The following is a 21,270-nucleotide window of genomic DNA, read 5'->3' on the forward strand; positions in this document are numbered from 1 at the left end:
GCACACGACTGAACACACCAAAGGTAATGCGACAAGAGCCAGCTTTTATTCTTGGACGCCCCCTTTTATAGGGGGTTAGAAATTCCCACGATTGAACACCTGATTGCTCGGGGTCTCAACACTGCCCAGCTCACTGGCCAGTTAGATGTCTGCATTCAGGATTGAATGGGATGGGCTGGGGTCCCCAGTTTGGGCTCGAATCCAACCCGTCACTGTCTCACCCAGGGACTTGTTTACTTCTACTCTTTAATGAACTAGGCTGGCCAAATTGGGGTTCTGTTATGGCCAAATTCATCTGTGCATCTTCAGACGAGCCGTGGCTGTGACATAAACCCACAAGAGGAACAGCAGCAGGGAACAAGCTCAGTAGCAAGGTCTTTGAACCTCAACCTTGTGGTTAAGAGTGAAGCACTGAAAGATCAAAGAGAATTCTGAATTCCCATGTATTTTTATTAAATTGCAGCTCATAACCTTAGTATACATTCTGTCATTCTTTGTGTTAAGAACTATTTAAAACATCAGCTGCAGTCATCTTCTTTCAAGTATGAGCTTGAGCACAATGGAAGTTCTCTTTCAACATCACTCAAAATCAACAGCAGGAAAAAAGTGCATTTATTTATAAAATGCAGAAGAGTTCAGCACTAAGTGCTGAAATTTCTAATTAATTTCTAATTAATATAATTTTCATCAACTCTGCTGTGAAATTCAGTGATGAGAAGAATGTTTTTATGTGTTCTACCTCCAAGGTACATGTGCCTATTGCCCACTCTGCTGAAGCAGCAGCCTAATTAGAAGCTCCTGGATTTGGATGTACTGAGGTCTTTTTCAAAGTTGGGTAGTTATTCCTCAATAATTAAGAGGCAGGAATTGATCTCTCTCTATTCCACTTCTTATCTGAAGAAACTTGCTGATGTGGTTACTCTGCGTTTTGCTTATCATTGATTAACTTTTGAAGTCCAAAATTTTAAAACTACCAATGAAATCTGAGAAAGCTTGTCTTAGGCTTTTTCTCCTTTTAACTTTTCCCATATGTTTCTTTTCTACCAGAAAAGGAATCCTGTAATTTCCAGATCTCCCTTTAAATGTGCTGGGAGATGACAGAGGAAGAAGTCTGCAGGGACTCGTCCCTATCAGAACAACTTACTATGCCGGATGGTTTTGAAGCAGGATGGGAAGTTATTTTCAAAACTTCATTTCCTCTATTTTACAGCAAATTTTCCTGTACCACAGGACAGCTGGTAGTCCTTTATAGGAAATATTACAGGACAAAATGTTTGACTTTCATTTGTAACACTTCATTATGTTGTTTAGCATTTGTAACTTACTTTACAGAGAAATAAGAGCCAGATATGGGACCCAAAACTACACAGTGCTGATATCCCACAAGGATAATATTCCCTAAACTCCTGGATGCTCTTGTTTCCAACTGATTTTTGTGTATTGTCAACACTTGTGACCTGGGGAGGGGGGCAGTTGTGGGTATGGAATCAAGACATTGATACTTGTCAAACCTCAGCTTAACTGACTCATTTGAATATTAATGAAGAAGATGCCTTAGAGGGGAAATACATCAATAATCTGTGTAGGCATGTGGCCACAAAGCCTCCTTTGAGGAGGCTCAAAAGATACAGAGAACTCAACTAGAGCTGTTTGCTTCTCAGTGAGTTCCATTTAGAATTAAAAAGCTCAGTGTTAAACTCCCTAATGCCAGAACACTTTTAGGCTCCTCCTTTTAATCAGCTTCTTGAAACAGAAATAGAGCCTTAGAAAAAGTTACCACTTGTCATTGCTTTCCCCTTCCTGTGTGCTCCCTCTTCATGAGAAACCTTTGATTAATGTTTCAGCGCTACTTCCACTTTGCCACCGAAAGCAATCTGTGCACCTTCTCTCTGGCAGCACAGCTCACAACCAAAGGTCAAACCAGACTGCAATGGAGACCTGGCATCTGTTTTAATTTAGTTATACTGAATAGTGAAAATAGATGGAAATAATCAGTGCTTACCTGCAATACTTGATATGGTTACGTGTATCAATCAGTATATAGAATAAAGTTAAACTGCTGTTAAAAAAACAAAATCAGTTTTTGTTCAAAATTTTAACATGAAAACCAAATACAAACCTAGGAAAAGAACTGGTTTTCACCAATTTCCTCTGCATGAAAAACTCCTGGATTCCTCTGATTTATACTGTCAAAGCAACACAGATGATTCATTCATAATAAAAATCTTGGGAAAAGTGTGTGCATTTTGCCCGGATAGTTCAAATAGCAAAAGTCAAAAGTCAGTATTTCAAAGTTGCTAAATCTGATTTTGAGTTAACATTTAACATTTAGGATATATTTTAGCCATGAATAAATTGTGAACTTCTGATGGGTAAGGCTATGAAATGCTCCTTCCTCCCCAAAATATAAACTTTCAATGTTTAATAGGAAAAATCAAACTGATTTGAACCAAAAAAAAAAAAAAAAAAACTTGCATGCAGATTACCATTCTTCCCTATGGACTCTCTTTGACCTTAGATTTGCCACAATCATCTTCAGAGAATAAATAAAATTGGATGTTCTCCTGCCTCACAGACCTAGAACACACAAGGCACAACTGTGCATAAAAGCTGCAGGGCTTTAAGAGGTGACACCAGCTCATCTCAAGAGCACTGTACCTAGCTGTAAAAACAAGTTTAAATAATACTTTCACACAAGAACTCAAACTTTGTTATAAAACATTCACTACTGAGTTTGTTGATAGGATTATAAGAGGTTAAATACAGTCAACATGCAGAAATGAATGGGGTATTTTCATATCATTAAGTGGAAGAAGACAAATAATCCATCACACCACACAGCAAACACTGCATTCAGAAAAAAATGTTCAACAAAATGTTTAATTAGGGAATAAATTACAAATGCTTGAATTATTTGTTTAGTTTTTGACCTTTCAAGCATCACTTGTTCATTACCATGCCACCCTCCAAATTGAGAGTAAGCAAATACCAACTGCTCCAAAACTTTTTAAACATTACATGTATTATTAAACATTCCAGTGTTAGGGAATTGCTTAAGCTAAATGGTTTTATTTGGAGAGCAGATTATAGCAATAAAAATTGCTCTAAATTCAAGTTTGGTGAAGAGTTAAATGCATGAGTAGTTTAGCAAACCTGTTAAAGAAAGTTGAAGAAATTACTATACATTCAGTTGTAAGAATTCTGTGCCCTATGCAGGGCCCGAATGCTTTCATGTTTCCATCTGTCATGGTCTGACACTCACCAAATGCCAGGCACCCACAGAAGTCATTCACTCACTCTCCCCTGCCATAGCTGGGCAGAAAAGAGAAAAAAAAAAATAACTAAGGGTTCATGAATTGAGATAAGGACCAGGAGAAAGCACTCCAAGGGCAAAACAGGTTCAGCTTAGAGGTACAAAGTGAATTTATTACTAACAGAGTCGGAGGAGGTTAATGAGAAGTAAAATAAGCCCTTAAAAACAACTTTTCTTCCCCCAACGCCTCTTTCCTTCCGACCGACAGTGCAGGGGACAGGGTGTGGGGGTTTTTGGTCAGTTCATCACCCAAGAAAATTTCTTCCACTGCTCAGGGAGAGGAGCCCTTCCCCTGTGAGACTGCGGGGTCCCTCCCACGGGAGAGTTCTCTGTGAACTTCTCCAGCCCGGCTCCAATCTCATGAGCAGCGGCCAAACTGCACCTGCCACAACGTGAGTCCCTGCACACGCAGACAGTGCTCCCAAAACTGCTGCGGTGTGGGTCACTGTTCCACGGGGTGCAGCCCTCCAAGGACAGGCTGCTCCAGCCTGGGAGCAAGGGCCCCTCTCTCCAGTGGGTCTCCAGCTGGATCACAGCCTCCTCCAGGCATCACCTGCTCCAGCCTGGGCACCTTCCCCAAGGGCTGTGGGTGGATCTCTGCATCCCCACAGATCCCCATGGGCTGTGGGTGGATCTCTGCATCCCCTGTGATTCCCATGGGCTGTGGGTGGATCTCTGCATCCCCCATGGATACCCACGGGCTGTGGGTGGATCTCTGCATCCCCCTGGATCCCCACAGGCTGTGGGTGGATCTCTGCATCCCCCATGGATCCCCATGGGCTGTGGGTGGATCTCTGCATCCCCCTGGATCACCACGGGCTGCGGGTGGATCTCTGCATCCCCCTGGATCCCCATGGGCTGTGGGTGGATCTCTGCATCCCCCTGGATCCCCAAGGGCTGCGGGTGGATCTCTGCATCCCCTGTGGATCCCCATGGGCTGTGGGTGGATCTCTGCATCCCCCTGGATCCCCATGGGCTGTGGGTGGATCTCTGCATCCCCTGTGGATTCCCAAGGGCTGTGGGTGGATCTCTACATCCCCCTGGATCCCCATGGGCTGTGGGTGGATCTCTGCATCTCCTGTGGATCCCCAGGGGCTGTGGGTGGATCTCTCCATCTCCTGTGGATCCCCAGGGGCTGTGGGTGGATCTCTCCATCCCCGTGGATCCCCATGGGCTGTGGGTGGATCTCTCCATCCCCATGGATCCCCAAGGGCTGCAGGGTCTCAGCTGCCTCCATGGTCTCACCATGGCTCCAGAGGAATCTCAGCTCTGGCCCCTGGGGCACCTCTTCCCCTCCTCCACTGACCTTGGTGTCTCCATGTTTTTTCCCTCATGTCTTCTCACCTCCTTTTCTTCCCTGGCTGGGATTCAAACTGCACTGTCCCTTGTTTTGATTTTCTTCTTAAATACATTACCACAGAGGCATTACCAGCCTCTTTCATTGTCCCAGCCTTGGCCAGCAGCCTGTCCATCTTCAGAGCCATCAGGCATTGGCTCTGCTGGACATGGTGGTGGAAGCTTCCAGCAGCATCTCACAGGAGCCACCTCTGTGGTGGCCCCCCACTACCAAAAAGCAGGCCATGCAGAACCAACACACCTTCTGACACTGTTCTGACAATTCTTTGTCTTTCCAGACTTTATCAGTTTATCACCATATTTGATTGGATTCCAGAGAAAGTTGCTAAAAATATGGACAGAACTTCAGGAACACCCAGCATATAATTTTACTCAAAGTAGCCTTCCTTACTTAGATTCTCAAATTAATCATTAGTGCCTCTGTTTAGTTTAACCAATCCTGAAACCAACAAAAGGCTCAATTCAGCTCTTAGAAAGCTACTGACCAAAATATTGGTACTAATTTAAGCTAAGACAAACAGAACATAGATTAGGATCAGACTATAGCAGAGGACAGTCTTTAAAATAATCCAGCTCTGCCCACAATGAGGTATTATCGTTGCTCTTCTCTTTTATTTCCTTCTGGTTAACAAATCCCTGTAAGGAAAGCTGCCTGCACTTCGTTTTGCCATTTAGAGCCATTTAGTATTTTGACAGCCTGGCTCCCTTTATTCTAAGCAGGTGATTGATTTGCCTCTACACACTCTGTTACTCAACAGCCACACCTGTGTTGAGATCCTCTAATATGTTCATGAATTAGTCATTACTCACACACCTTCCTTCAAGAACAAAAAGATAACTGCCAGCACAGGAGGGTTAGATCCACATTGAACAAACCACAAAGAACACTTCCTAAGAATTACAAATTACCCTATAACAGCTGAGGATCAAATAAAATTCAACAATTTTATTTATAAAATTTGATTACACCAGTACCATGTGTTTTATAAGCTATTCCCCAGTCTTGAATCTACTGAAAAATATTCCTTAGGCTCAAATACAGGCTTCAAATCATGCAGCCATAAAAACAGGCAATATTTGTAATACAAGATAAAACCAAATTGCCTTTAAAAATCCCACAGTATTTTCCACAGAAATGAAACTGTTATCTCTAATGTACTGGCCAAGATCCAGTCTGGGTAATTTTGTTCTCTTACCTGAATTTCCCTTACAGTTATTCAATTTCACCACCTGTCCTGAAACACTGTGAACAGTTAAGTGAATTCTGTTCCTGGTGCTAGAAAACTGATATAAAACTTTCTGTTTTAGTCAAGTTTCACAGAAATAAAGAAAGTCTCTCTATATATACATACACACAGATATATATATAATATGTGTGTGTGTATGTGTACATATATAAAAGTGGATGCTTTGCTGACCTCAAAGCAGTTACCTACAATTTTTCTGAGATTCCACAGGCTTCCTTAAAATGTGTATCTGTCCCTGCCAGAAGAAAGAGAAAAGAACTTGTGTCAGATCCATCCAGATTGTCTTAGAGGCAGGAAATCATGGTATCAATGTCAGGCCTCCAAGGCCATCAGACATGGCCCAGTGTCCAGCAGCCTGTTTTGGAAAAAGGAGTCTGAAATTGGGACATTCCCAGTTTTTGCAATAAGTTTTTGCAAAAGGACTTGAGATTGGGGAAACAACTTCAATAAAGTTGAAATGTCATTGTAGGCACATTGTATTCAATAAACCTCACTGAAAGTCTCGGAAACATTTTCCATTCCAAATGACTCTGTTTACAAAGCATGGCTGGGGCTTGTGGGGCTGCCAGTTCCTGGTCACCAAGGTTTTTTCGAAGACGTTTGGTTTCCTCCTCTCATCCCTTCGCTCCCTGCCATGTGTACACACACCCAAACAGACACTGATTCAATCCTGCTGATCAGATAGCCCACTTTTTTACAAATTCTCATTATTAATCAGCACAATCAGGATTTGGTCTCATTAGGCTGCTGCATTTCATCCCAAAGCTGTCTGCTGATTAATTGCCTATGTCAAACAAGGTGAGGTTTCTAAGGAAACACTGTAATTTCTATTAAATCAATCTATGCAATTAAAAAATAGTCGTGATTCTGAGAATACAAGCCCATCAAGTTCATTCATTCTCAAGTACAGATTGTAATGTTTCTATAACCTGTTTTAACCTGGAATCTCTGAGGAATCTCTAAAGCTGGGTCAATTTGCTAATACACTGGGGCTGTCATCCAAACTGCTCATTCAAAAATACTGTCACATCCCTCACAGGTATCTTTATTGCCTGCAGGTATTCCAGGCTTTTGAGATGGCCTTGCCTCTCTAGAGCAAGTAGCCAAGCTGAATATTCCAGCCTGCATCAAAATTTGGAGGGATTATTCTGGCCATACCTAGCTGGAGAGGCAGTTATTAAATTCATAGAGAAAATCCAGATTAGTTTGTAGAGCAAAGCAGACTAGAAATATGATGGTGGAGAATTGATCACCAGGTTCAGATGCCTGTGGCTAGAAACTTATTTATAGATCAAAATCAGTACTGAAGGATACTGCTTCCACATCTGAAGTTACATGTGTATACTTTGATTTCAAACTTTACAATTTATAAGTCCAAGATAATACCTAAAAATATTCAGCATTCATAAGAACATTAGAGAAGTTATATTCTTCCTTCTCTGCAAGAAAATTGTGACTCCATGATCCCTCATACATACCATACCAATAAATAAGTTATAAAAAAGTTTTATTATTAAACAATCTTATATTCATTATGTACAGAAGCACATCTTTTGACCTAACAATATCTAGTCCATGACTGTGCATGTATGACACATATACATTTTACTCTGAGCTTTCCAGCCAGTCCCTAAAAATTCATGAAGAAATTAATTACACTTTCATAAAGCCCAATGTACTTTAGCAGTCCTACAAAAAAAAGTCTAGACTTTTACAATCTGTAAGACAGAAGTATTTGATGAAAAATGAAAGCATTACAAAAAGATTAAAATAAACAACAGTAAAGAGAACAACTAATATTGCCTGATCAGCTCCAAAGTTCATCATTGTAAATCCACTTAATTAGAGACAGAACTACACTACTCATTGAGTTATCTAGTCACTGATACACCCTGACTTGCTTAACTCCTAATGATGTCAGATTTCTGCTCATAACGAGGTACAGTTTTTCCAAAAAATTGGAAGTCTTCAATTAAAGTACATGAAGTGAACAGTCCATGCAAAGACAATTTGTACAAATAATCCTGCTTTGAACCTCAGTAATTTGCAAACTTTGCAACCATTTGCTTATGGTTGGTACATCCTGATGGAGTCACGAAAAAGCACAAAACCAACAAGAAATCAAAAAAAGGACAAGTAATAAGGAACAGGCTGACCTAGAACTAAATGATGAATTGGCCTCTGAAGCATTTTAAGAGCCAAATATAATACCACTTTTAGGTTTCATTTCCCCACCCCTCAAGGCCTGTAATATTTCCTCATTAAGCAGCGCAGCTGAGGAACAGACTCAGCTCTCTTACTCCCAGACAGAACTGTATGTGACATAAGGAATCAATATGTGCACCACAACCACTCTTACTCCAAAGTACTCACGCCAGAAAGAAATTATCTGAGCCAATGTAATGGAATTCATACATAAATTTTCTAAATGAAGAAGCTGTAACTTCAATCCATGAAAATCACTGCAGAATACTAAGTTCCTTGTAAATATCTGCAGTTTCACTTTCCTCCTCTTCTTTAAAGAAAATTTCCTACCTTAATGTCATTAAAATTTAACAGCCTGTTTTGACAAGGGCAGGAAGTAGAAGGGAATAGATCACTTGTCTTTAACAACATAAAATAGTGTCCTAGTGATCTATAAAGGCCAATTGTCTGAAACACGTCTCATAATACACACTAGCCACTTTCCATCTTGAGACTGGCAAATGGCTCTTTCCCTGTTTTGACATCCATATGGCAGGTGTTTTAGTGGATTTTTTCCTCCCTCTTTTTTTTTTTTTTTTTTAACCTCCAGTATAAAGCAGAAATTTTATTTCAGCTGTGTTTGCATCATTAGCTTTCTGGCAATCATATAAGCCTAAATTATCCAGGCAAGCAGTTTCATTTATCGAGACCTCTTGCTGGAAAAGAGCAGCAATCAAATCAGTCAGCCCAAATTATCCTTGACATTAACAAAGGGCTCTAGGATCATTCTAAGAAATTACTTTCTCCTATTACGGGGCTGATTATGTTGTAGATGCCTCTGCCGCATCACAGCGCAAAATGTTGTTTAAAATAAAAATGTTTATAAGAGCATGTAATTTTCATTGCCACTGTTTGTTATATTCAATGTTTTATTAAGGCATGCTAAATATACATTATATGTGTAAGGGTGTGCTTGCACCAAGTGTATAAATGATAGCTTGTGCTTCCTTCAGCCAAGCAGCCCTGTGGAGATGGGAAAGCAGCAGCCAGGTCCCAGGCTGAGGGGCTCTCTGAGCGCGACGCCAAGAAAGCTCTACAGATTATTGCTCTGCGTCACTGCAGGATTGAGGCCTCATCCTCTCAGAGGCCACATGAACTAGATTGAGTTTTCAGCTCTTCCCAGACAGTGGTGATTTCTAACTCCAGTGCCTTGCGCTCAGCTTCTCCGAGATCTTTATCGGGCCGAATCTAACTGAGAATGTCTTAGATTGAAATCACAGAGAGCTCAAGTGGGCAAGGAAGATATTGGGAGTTCTTCGTGCTTGCCATTGATCAAGTGGGAAGGAGGAGGAAAAAAAGAGGGCATCTTCACAGTCTCAGTAACCAGCAAAGTTCTATTTGAAAGTTAAAGAAAAACCTCCAGCTCTTAAATGCTGTAATCTAGGGCTCAAAGGACACTGCTGTTTCTGAGGTGGCAAGGTAACAGGTTCTGTATTCCCAGCTTGCTGATATGGAATACAAAACCAAAACCAAAATGGTATCAAAAATTTTAAAAGTGCTTCACAATTATTTCAACTGTAGCGAAAAAAAAATGCACAAAAAGCTAGAGCTGTCAAATGGATAAAGGAAAAATTAGGAGAAGAAAATGTATTCAAGCTTCAAAAAGAATATTAAAAAATCCTACTGGGAGCAAAAACGTATTTAAAACTAGAAAAATAGCTTCTACTGAAAGCAGCGCGTAAAACACAGGATGTGGGATTTTTTTCCCCCCCAGGTAAACACAATGAGCTAGAACAGCAGCTTTGTGGTTAAAGAGAAAGACACTTCTGGTTCAGGGCCCAGCTATGCCACAGGCACAATAACTTACCTAAATTATAGGCTCATAATACAAACACATTTTTATCAGACACGTAAATCTGGACTAAATAACAAATATAATGAACAGCTTAAAATGCACCACAATTGAGTGAGAATTGTTAATTGTTGGTTTTAAGCTCAAAATTAGTAAATATGTAAGACTTCACTATGATTGGTGAAGTCACAATATTGAAGGCTGACAGTGATTTTAGACACCCCTGCCCTGCATTTGCTAGATGAGTTTCCTGTACACCCAATGGTATGAAATCAGGTATTACATATTCTCCTCTCCAGTTGCATGCTATTAAATACATTTTCCTGCATGAAGACTCAGGCATGTTGTGCCAACAGTTTTCAGATGTTGTTTGCAGTTCCTTTTCCCAAAAATGTGTGTCCTACTTCTAGACAGGCAGACTAAATTCCAGCCAAATATGGCTCCTATAGAGTTAGAATTAGAGAGTCATGTGTAGATTGATTTGACAGATTACAGTGGTTTCTGGATCCCTCAGTACCTCTCAAACCAGCCTCCGTAAATCAGTGTTTTGTAAGTCCTGCCCTAACAGAGCTCACTTTCTAGCACAGTATGTTCTATATTCACTCAAATCACCATAAGGTCACACAAAAATCACTGATTCACTGGGACATGCATTTTACAAATAAAGTGATAATCAACCTATGTCCCCAGAACCAAGTTTAGGTTGAAAAGCAGACCAAGAGACCAGACTTAATTTACCTTATCTGGCTCAGCAGCAGCATCTTCTTCCTTTCACCCACTGAGCTGGGTTCCCACAGGTGTAAAGCACGTTAGATATCAGAAATGGCAACCATCCCTCACCACGCTGTTCCTTTGATTGGAAACCACACTGCAGGGAAGAGACAGGCTTTCAAATTTTAGATCTGGCCAGCTATTCCCAAGACACAGAGGGACCACATATTTCAGTAAAGCAGAGTTGTTCAGTGATTGGCATTATGTTGTCTGGAAAAGGGTTAAAAAGCAGAAATACAAGAAAACCTCTCCCACAGATACCACAGTAGGTTCATTTGTAGGGACACTGTAGCATTTATAGATACTGTCTTTTAATCAGTATAAACAGGTTCAGTTATTTCAGCTCCCTTCTAAACTGAGTGAGTGGGTAAAAGCTGATCTAAGGGACCCACAAATCCTCTTTTTCACCTTGGAAGTCTTTGGTCATTGTACAGATAAGTTTATTTAGTATACATGAGTCTCCAAAGAAAATTCACAACGTATGAGAGTCTAAAAAATCACCATCAAGTCAAGAAGGCAACATTACTGGGTTATTTTGTCTGTCTTGTAAGTTTTTTTCACTCTATGTCCCCACAAATCCCAAACTCTCTAGCACTAAAAAACCCAGAATATTCTGAAGAAGAGAAAAAAAGCTGGTCAAGACTATCACTTTTTATGATCTTCCATCTTGAGGGAAAGATTTAGTCAGGTAATTCTTTTCCCCCTCCTGCCTTCTCCACTTACATTTAAACCTGGTGAGATTCTTAAACATATTCCTCAAAGAATCACTTTAATCACTTTAATCTCTCCAGAGAAAACATTTGAACATTTCTCTTGCTTACTCCTTCCTTGCCAAGGGCATATAATTGTGTCTTTAAAGAGAAAATATGACTCACACCCCTAATGGAACTCAGATATATCACAGGTATAGATATACCTGAATCTAAAAACACTTTCTTTTTTTTTTTTTTTTTCAGCAAAATTTGTAACTGGATTTCCTCAAAATTTAGATGCAAGTTGTTTTTCTGTTTTCTCTGTAGCTTAATAAACATTTAATTTTGGCACTGAGAAGTCCTCAGCTGGACAGAGAGAGGGCACCATTAGAGAGCAACATTAAAAGCATTCTGGCAAGATGCAGGAAACCTTTTTCTAAACTCACACAGAAAGCAGAGAAAACTAATCTAAATATTAAACCCTTATATAATCTATTTCAGAAAGCAGAAATACTGTTATGTTATTTGGAAAAAGCTTTTGACATTTTTAAGTTGGTTTTTATTCCTATCAAACTTCAGAGAAAAGTGAGTTTTATCAGGAAATTTCAACAGAGAAAAGGTTCTTAGTGACAAGATTTAAATTTCATAGTCACTCCTACAAATAATTGAAGAAAATAATTCAAAATTATGCTATGATTCAGTTTTATATTTTAAAGGAAAGAAGTAAGTTAAAAATAAAAAAAGCAACAGAGTCATCACTTCTAAATCCTATTGAGGAGGCTGCGTGTCTGCCTAAGAAACTTAGGGACACTCAGTTCCACCCTCCTGCTCAAAGAAGACAACACAGACCAGAAACGATTGAAGCACGGTCATCTCAGAGCCAAATATAAGAGCTTTCTTCTTTAATACCAGGTGTATTAATGAAGGCTAATCCTTTGCCCCCTATCTCTCCTCTTCTGCCTTCAGTGAAGCACACCACTGACTAACAAAACCCCACCAGCACGAGTTTCACAGCTTGTATGGCAAACCTGCATGGAAAAAAAAAATTAGGGACAAATGTAATAAAAATGCAAATTTTCCTTTTTGGAAGACTTTTCATACAAATATTAAAAGTAATCATATGTACAAACAACCTTCTATAAACTGAAGTTGACTGAACTAATACAGTTGTAACTTTCACTAATATGTAGTTACAATAAAACCAAAATAGAACATTTTACATTACTGGAAATATTTCCAGCACTTTCCGAAAGGTATGGAAGAACATACTGTAAGCAAAGAACCTGAAAGGTTCCTGAAATCCTATTTCAGATTCTCTGTGAGCAAAGACAGAGAGAGACAAAGTCACCACCACACATATGCACCTTTACTGCTGTATTGAATGAAGAAAGAGGCTTCAGTACTTGATTCTTATCCTTGGCACAGTTAGTTCAGCTGAACTCGCCTGTCTCAAGTGTGTGTTTTACTGCAAAGGATCTTGGTTTAATTAGTCTCAGATCACGAAATGTGCCACTTCAAAAACCCATCTGAAGAGCAGGCACTCATGGCAAAGAAAAGAAGTTGAGCATAAGATTTCTTTTAAGGAAAATATGACTTTACATGTCCAAATATACTAAAAGTTTTTGTCTTTGACTGGCAGAACACGACACAAAATTCTTGAGAAATTATTCATAGAACAGAGCAATAACCAACTGCTCAAAATTTCAGTCAAAGCTCAAAATAAGCTTAGATGTTTTATAATCATTGTCATCTTCTCTCAAGATAATTTAAATGACAATTTTTATATGGTAGAGGCAGTTAAAGTCAGTTTCTCTCGCTTGTTTCTTCTTATTAGGAGTTACTTTTAGATATATCAAAATGAAAATAACTCTAAAATTATGCTATTTCCCTCTGAGTACTTTTACTCAACAAGCAGTAGTAGATTAGGCTGCAGTTCATTCAGGTTTAAACCTTTAAAAAAGCCTAACACAGCTTTTCTGTTTCTAACCAAAACCCAAAAATCCCAGTGGCTTACGTTCTTGCAAAGAAGCACTCAGATATTGCTGGGAAACACAAACTGAAGATCAAGAACCACCCTATTTTACTGGCAGGTATTGCTCCCAAGTTATTCACCACAGTGTTTTCATATTGGCACTTCTCACCACCAACCCAAAATCCTGCGTTTGAGGAAAACCCTTCCAGCCACTGCACACAACAATCCTGCACTGCACACACAGGGGCTGCCTTTGAATCGCAGAGAGCACCTGGAACAGGAACGGGACAAGCTGCCAGGGAACACAGCAGGAAAGAGATGGACACCTGAGCAGTGGCCTGAGAGCATTCCAAGGGCAGTGCCAGGAGAGAGGAACAGCTAAAATCCGAAAAAACAGTGAGGTAAGTGCTCCCCTGCACTGAGGAAGGTCCTTTCTGTGTTACAACTTATTTCCCATCCTATTTATCTCCTGTCCAATTTACCATTCTACGTTCGCCTAAATCGAAGGGATGAAAAAAATGTCATGAACCCAGAAGGACTTCAGCATTTACCTGTGAGTGAGTGGGGACAAACGCCAAAATTATAAAAATGGAGGCATTGAGTTTTGAAGAAGTCACTGTCAAAGCCTGGAAAAACATTATCAGGACAGATGAGAGAGATGGATCTTCATGTAATTTCATAACTGTAGCAAGTTTTTAATATGTATCAAGTGAAAGTACAGAACAGGACAAAGCAGAAGTCGAAAGACAAAAACAGAGAAGGAGCAGGTCAAATGACACCCTCAATATTAAAACTGGTACATTACTTTCCTACCAATTTGCAGATACTAATTCAAGTATTATCTTTGCAATGGAAAATGAAGGCCTTTTTTTCATGTTACCTGATTATAAGCTGCAGAAACAAGTAATTATTTTTAGAGTGATTTTTGGATGCAAATATTCCTAGGAAATAGCTGTGGGAGAACAATTTTGCTATTTGAGGGGGTTATTTGAACTGTGCTGACATTCTGAATAACCAATCCCTGTGCATATGGAAATGCTAAGATAATGAAGGCATTTTGTTTCAATTCTAAACATTGTTTGAACTTGCTGTTTATTCACCACAAAGTAAGAGTGAGATTTCTGAAATAAAACAATTAAGAAATCTTTTTTTTTTTTTTTTTAAAGAATTATCTGAACTTCACAGATCCCCTTTATTTCTTTTAAAGGAAATTTCAACAAAACCTAAATGATTTTAGCAACATCAAATAACAACTACATTTGCTGTCAGAAATGTTTTGGTTGAAAACATTACATAACTCCATGGCACCCAGAATTCCTACACACCTTAAACAGGACTTCAGTGAATTCTCCTAATAGAAAGACTAAATTACAGAAGTGGTAAGAAAGCATTTGAAGGGATAGAGATGAAATACTTGAATTAGTAATTATTGTGACAAAAGATGCCAGTAACTCTGTGTTCCCTGTAGATAATAAAACCAAGGCTGTCTGCAGGTCAACTCCGGCTCCTTGGGTTTTTTCCCAACTCTCCTCTGATGTAACATATACATTGCATGATGGAGCAAAATGGCTTGTTAGCTTTCTTTAAAGGACAGGCTGATATAAAATCATCAGAAGGAACATTGCAATTTGTGTTTCAGTGCTTCCAAGCCACTTTCTCATTTAATAAAATAATTTCATGCAAGTTCATATTTTATTTTCTAGCGTTCCTAGCTCCCTCCTTGGAATCAAATAGTCTTCAACTGTCTTACTTTCTCTGCTCTAGTTGTACTTATGACACAGGCTCAGGCTTTGATAACAAGTTATACAAATTTGCACTTGCCTCTCCTTTTGCAACTAAGCTATCTTGGATACTTTTAGTGAGGCTAATTGTGCAATTTCTGAAACAGAAAAAAGCAGGAAGTTAAATAAAAACAGAATTCAAAGCTTATGCCAGGTGTCCATAAAGGCAGTCAGAGAAGTTGTAACCCCCCATCCTGGCACTGCAAGCCTTTGGACTTGTAGCCTTTCAGAGATCAACTTCTGTGCTCGTGCCTCAATTCAGCTGGGCAATGAATAAAAAAAATGCCTTGGAGAAGATAAGAGCTCGAGCACCTATTGAGTGAGAGTGTCCTAGAAAAGGGAAAGCCAGCAGTAAAGTCCCATACTTCTGAAAAAATCAAACACTGTATTTCTCCTTCTCTTTTATCTTTAAAGACTCCATATGCCAAGTCCTACTTCAGATTCTTAACATATTTAACTGTTGGGAGAGCTAATAGAATAAGAGAATAGTGATTTGGAATAATAATTCCACTGACAGAAAGAGCCCCCTGAACCAAGCATATTTTCCCTTCCTGCCATGAATTCCCTAAAGCCACTACTCATTACCAACCTCTTCTGAAAACACAAGTTCTCTTCCTGAAGACGTTAATCACTGATCACTGTCTGAAACCAGTGCCAAGAGCAGGTTATTTCACACAGCTCTTGGGACAGATGAGATCTCTCCAGATAACGTGACCAAGGTCTCCATCAGCCCATTATCAGTGAAAAAGCACCTCGAGTTTGACTCATCAGGGGCAGGGGGAGGCCACATGGATGGACACAATACTGAAAACCTAAACAATCCATTATGCTGAATAATTTTTATTTTATTTGCAGAATACCAACTTCAGTCTTTCCTCGTTTCAAGCATGCTCTCCTTCTCACTTTTGTAGTGTTTAACTTGCATAATTAATTAGCTTCAACTAGGAGAAAGAGCTATGCAAAATACTTGAAAAGAGGGATAAGGACAAAAAAGCTGGATACACAGTTTTCAGGACTTCAAAGCAGCAATGTTTTCTTGCAGACGCACAGCAGGGATTGCCTGAGGTAAGATAGCTTCACTTGTGCAACAGAGACTCATCCTAAGTATTAATAAAAGGGCTGACTTGCAAAATAGAAAAAAGGTTTGATTTTAGTCTAAAAATTAATTATGGCCAATAAGAGAAGCATAAAGACAAACATACTGAGCTTTAAAGGTGAAAATCCTTTAGGTAAGACTCTTACTAAAAATCAGTAACCTGGAGAAAAACATGACAAAAGCCAGCTTTTTCTGTGATCAGCATTAAAGTTTTAAGAATCATCTCCATCACTTTGCAATTTATATAGGACATGTACAACAGCACTACGAGGTTTTAAATGCCTTTTCACTGAATCCTCGAGAAATACAGCGGATGACAACACAAATAATGGCACAGAATAGCCCATCATTATTTTATAGTACTTTCAAGTCAGTAAAAAGTGTGTGCTGAATAAGATCCTAGCTCTTAGAGACTTGCAGTGTGCTGAAATTTTGCAGTTTCCTTCTCAAATATTCTTCATAAACATGAGACAAGAGAGAGAAAACCAAAAAACCTTTCCAAATTATACCTGAGCATTTTCTTGACAAAGGAATAACAGCCTGTACTTAACACTCACCAGTTCTCTAAATGTTAACAAAATGTAAATTATTTACTTACCTTTCTGTAAAGCAGTAAATAAAAATAGTGTTAATGGAGCATCTTTAAAAAGCATCACCTGTCCCTGTGAAGCTGTAAGCTGCTACTTACCAGATGTTTCATCTCTTAGCAGAAACTAAAATAACAGAAAGACCCTTCTATGTCCTCTAGGTACCAACTAAAGTCTAAAATACTATTCCTCATTTATTACTGCACTCTCCAAAACTCTAAGCAGCAAAGGAAAATACAATTCTTCAAAGTGGTAAACAAAAAACCAAAAAATAACCCCAAACAAACAAACCCAGTAATGAAAACTATTTAAGACCATGTCAGCATACAAAATATGGCAAGATTACCAGAACTGGCTCTAAGTATATTCAGCCTGAAAGTTAAACTAAGTCCAACTAAACTAAACCAACAAAACCACAAGCAGAATGAGGTTATAGAAATATCTCCCATGAATAACAGTGGCCAAAGAAACCTGCAGTAAAAAAGTAAATTGTAAACCACTATTTTGCTGCTGTATTTCTCACAACTTGAAATTAGTTGGTTGTTCATTTTGGTTATGTGTATACTGTAAAATTGCATACCACTGAGAGGATTCCATTATTATTTTAAGTATAGTTAAATTCAAACTATCAAAAAATCTTCACTATTTCTTCCAGTAAGATACGACAGTACATTAAAGTAAATCCAATTAGAATACCTTGAAGCAAGTGTGAATTTTTTACTGAGTTATTTACTAATTAATCTTAAATACCCAAGCAGGGGAAAAGCATTTTTTTATTTCCTGACATGTTTTTCCACTTTTCTGAAACTTCAGCATCACAATTTTCTGTCAAACAATAAAGCCTTCTAAACCGTTAATGCAGGCCTGCAGGCACATTCTTGCACCCAACATCACTTCAGTACTTTGCATATTAATGGCAGTAACTGCATTTCTGTGTATTTCTACAACAGCCTGTAAAAGACGAGACTGCCTTTTCCACCTCATTGCAAGTTCTAGCCTGAGAAGATGAGATGATATAATCCTCTTTCTCCCACACAACCTCTTTTTTTTTTTTCCATGAGTATTTTGTCTTGTCTTTTCCTCAGTGAGGTACCTGAGAGACCAAAACAATTCTTCCCCTACACAAACTAACTTCAATTTCAAGTTACACGCCAATATCAAGGTTGAATATAATCTTTGCTTCAATGTAGGCAATGCTGTCTACTGATTCAGCTTTTCCACAAGTTTTTCTTTTTAAAGTCTTGAACTATCGACATAAACAACTGAAAACACAGTGAAATTTCCAGAGACTTCGGCATGTGAGAAAACAAAATCAATACTGAAACAAGTTCCTATTGCAAATTCAAGGTAAGTTACTGATCTGAACCGTTTGATACTGAAATATGTTCACATCGTAAAGCCAAGGTGAATTACTGATCTGAGCCACTCATGCAAGGCTCAAAGAGGGCTGTGCTTCAGCTGAATAACTAACTCTCTGTGCAGACCTGACCAGAGCACATTCATTCCCAAAAACGAGTCCATGCCTGGCACCTAAAGCCCGTCTGGAGAGTGCAGTGCATGCAGCAAGCCCAGCTCACCCTGCAGACCCAGCACAGCACCCACTGCTCCACCCCCTGTAAAATACTGCAGCTCATTCCTGTGCAATTTAGCGTCAAACCAGTCCATTACAAAAATGCTTTTCTTCATCTGCCAAGTGCAAACCACTTGTATTCCTATAACAAAACATTCAATTTCCACAAAGGCAAATAATTTGATAACAGAAACCATCTGTCTGATTTTTCTGTCAAAGCACTCAGACAGCTCGTGTACAGCTTTAGCAGTTTCACAAGTATGAAGAAAGGAAGGCAGTCGATTTTTTTTTTTTTTTTAACTGAAGGACAACTCTGATAATAAACCTGAGGCACACAAGCCCAGCTTTATTCTTTGGACTATAGCAGATAGCTAGTCCTAGAAACAGAGTCAAGAGAATTTGATTCCAAAATCACTTAAGCCATCATCTAAAGAAAAATGAAGAGCTTTCAAAGCTGTGCTGCCAGCCTTTGGGAAAATATAGCTGAGATTACCTAAAAGATGATCAAGATGATGGGACAGTTGTGTATTTTAACTCAGCAGCTTGCCATCAATATGGTTTTCCAAATAGAAGAAATATAAAGTTTTTACACATGAAGCCTTTAGTTCTTTCTCTCCATCTTGCAAATGCTGGATTTGTCATATGCTTTCAAAACCTACAGAAAAAAATTAATTTTGAGCTCATCACATCTATTCAGAAGGTAACACTCTTACTATTCACATTTGCTACATTTTCACTGTATTCAACGAATACGGCAAAATTTTCTTATTCCTTCTCACGGCAATGTAGCAGGAAGCTGAGTCACAGAATCATGATGGGAACTAGGTTCTTCCTCAGGAGAAACACAACTCCCCCTTTTGGTTCTGCATGCAGACAGCAGTGGTAATTGCTTATTAAATAATTCCAATTAAAGCCAAGCAGGTTCATCCTAGATTCCCTCAAGTTAACTCTGATTAGTGGCTTTACACAGACTGTACATCTTTGCTGAAATGATCAAAAGAGAAAATCCCTTTAAGCAGTTAAAAAGTACATTCCCCACTCAGAGCCATAAAAGCCACTTAAATGCTACCTCTAATGTCCAAGTTCTGCTGTGTCATTTCTTCTGGCTCTTCAGTGCATCTGTCACTGCCAACACCCACAACTATGAAACAAGAACTAAAACAAAAGTACTCTCATTCTACAGTGGTTTAATACGAGAAGAAACCTGCACGATATGCATGCTACCAAAACCTGGTACACTTCTCAGAGGTATTCAGGCTTCCTCTAAAAACCTGACTTTTCTCTCAACACTGAAGAGGATGCCCTCTTCCTCAAAATTTACACAGAATAACACATTCTAGATACAAGCAAACAGTTTTTCAGCTCCAAGAAACAAAACCAACAAAAACCCCCACAAACAATTTTTTTGCTCAAGTTTCTACTCAAACGGCTCCATAGCAGTAAATCACTTCATACAAGTCTTTAACACCTGCCATAACATCAATGCTAAAATACACTTGGATCACAAAAACTCTGGCACATAAAACATTGCATTTTACAGTGAAGAGCTCCCCTCTAAGATTGGGATCTCTCATCACCACATAAGAGCTGGGGTTGGTTATACAGGAAACCCCACATGGAAAAAAAGAACATGAGAGCATTCCTCCAGGACTAGACATGGAGATTAAGTGTGTCTGAACTGACAGCAACATACTAATTTATGCCACATGCATTGATCCATTTTTCATTATTCCAATATTCATCTAGTAGGACATAGACACTGAATAGATCTCTTACAAACAAAGCTATATTGTAGTCTAGATTTAAAATAAAAGAGCTTAAGACAGATGTCAAGACAAAAATAAAGCTATTAATCTCATTAGGTATGTTCTTCTAACACCTAATATATAACAAGCTCTTGTCATCATGTCAAATGTTGAAAAGACTGATCTGAATAAAATGTGAGGCTTTTAAATAGCAAAAATAAACTGTTTCACTTGTGTTTTATTTGTTGATTGAGCTGCAAAAAGCAGAAGTACATAACTTATGTGTACATACATCTGAAGCTATTTGATTTGAATACTGAAACTTAACAATGCTAAAAATCTGAAAGGTTGTGTTTAATGACTTCTTTGAAGCTCACGGGGGCTGCTTCTCCTGAATTGTTAATTCCTTACATTATTTAGAATACTCTCTCCACATATTATAGAGCAGCACTGGTTATATAATAACAGTTTATATTGATTACAATGTCCACATTACCATTTTTATAATTTATGTGACAATGTATATTCTACGTATTTCTAGCTACTTCAGAGATTCTGTAAACACACCACACACATCCTTTCCTTGAAATGACCAAATCAGTATCCTGTTGTCACAATATTGAAGCCCAGACCAGGGAGGTGACTGTGACTGAGTCCAGATAGGTAAATGACCTCATCCACCCATCTGCTGCTGCCATGGGACAGAAGGGAAAAACCTGAAGAGTTTCTGTTCCACCCACACCTCCTGCATCTCAGTCTGATGCTTTACATGTTTACAGGCTAAAGCTTCAAAACAAGCACGATCTCAGCTATGTTCCTACGCTTTCAGTTCTTGAAGAACACAGTAGGTGGGGGAAAAAAAACAAACATAGAAAAAGAACGAAGCTCCCCTAGCCCCTTATTATTTAAAACATGTATTTTTGAGTAAGACTATAGCTACGGTTTTCAAGACAAAACACAATTAACCTGTGAAATAACACCAGAATTATAGGCAGCATCCTGCTATTATTGATGGTTCAACTCCAAATTTATTTAGTATGACTCAGGCATTCTGAAAGGCCAGAGGATCTGTTAGGCTTAAATAACATTTAATAACATTTACAA

At 38.8% G+C, this 21,270-nt stretch overlaps 1 long non-coding RNA gene across 3 annotated transcripts in view; it reads right to left on the reverse strand.

Annotated features, from left to right (window-relative positions):
- Positions 1 to 21,270, reverse strand: part of LOC120759279 (uncharacterized) — a 71,982-nt gene that overhangs the window by 19,190 nt on the left and 31,522 nt on the right. The window contains exons 2-4 of one of the 3 annotated variants that reach the window (XR_009208322.1): positions 12,325 to 12,443; positions 10,691 to 10,820; positions 8,910 to 9,605 (exon numbers count right to left, since the gene is read on the reverse strand). This is a non-coding gene — a long non-coding RNA (uncharacterized LOC120759279). Of the gene's footprint in view, positions 1 to 8,909; positions 9,606 to 10,690; positions 10,821 to 12,264; positions 12,444 to 21,270 lie in introns of those variants that run through there. The other 2 variants (XR_009208321.1, XR_005703145.2) reach the window with 2 other exon arrangements.

This window comes from Hirundo rustica, chromosome 14, assembly GCF_015227805.2.
Source record: "Hirundo rustica isolate bHirRus1 chromosome 14, bHirRus1.pri.v3, whole genome shotgun sequence".
Lineage (NCBI taxonomy): Eukaryota > Metazoa > Chordata > Aves > Passeriformes > Hirundinidae > Hirundo > Hirundo rustica.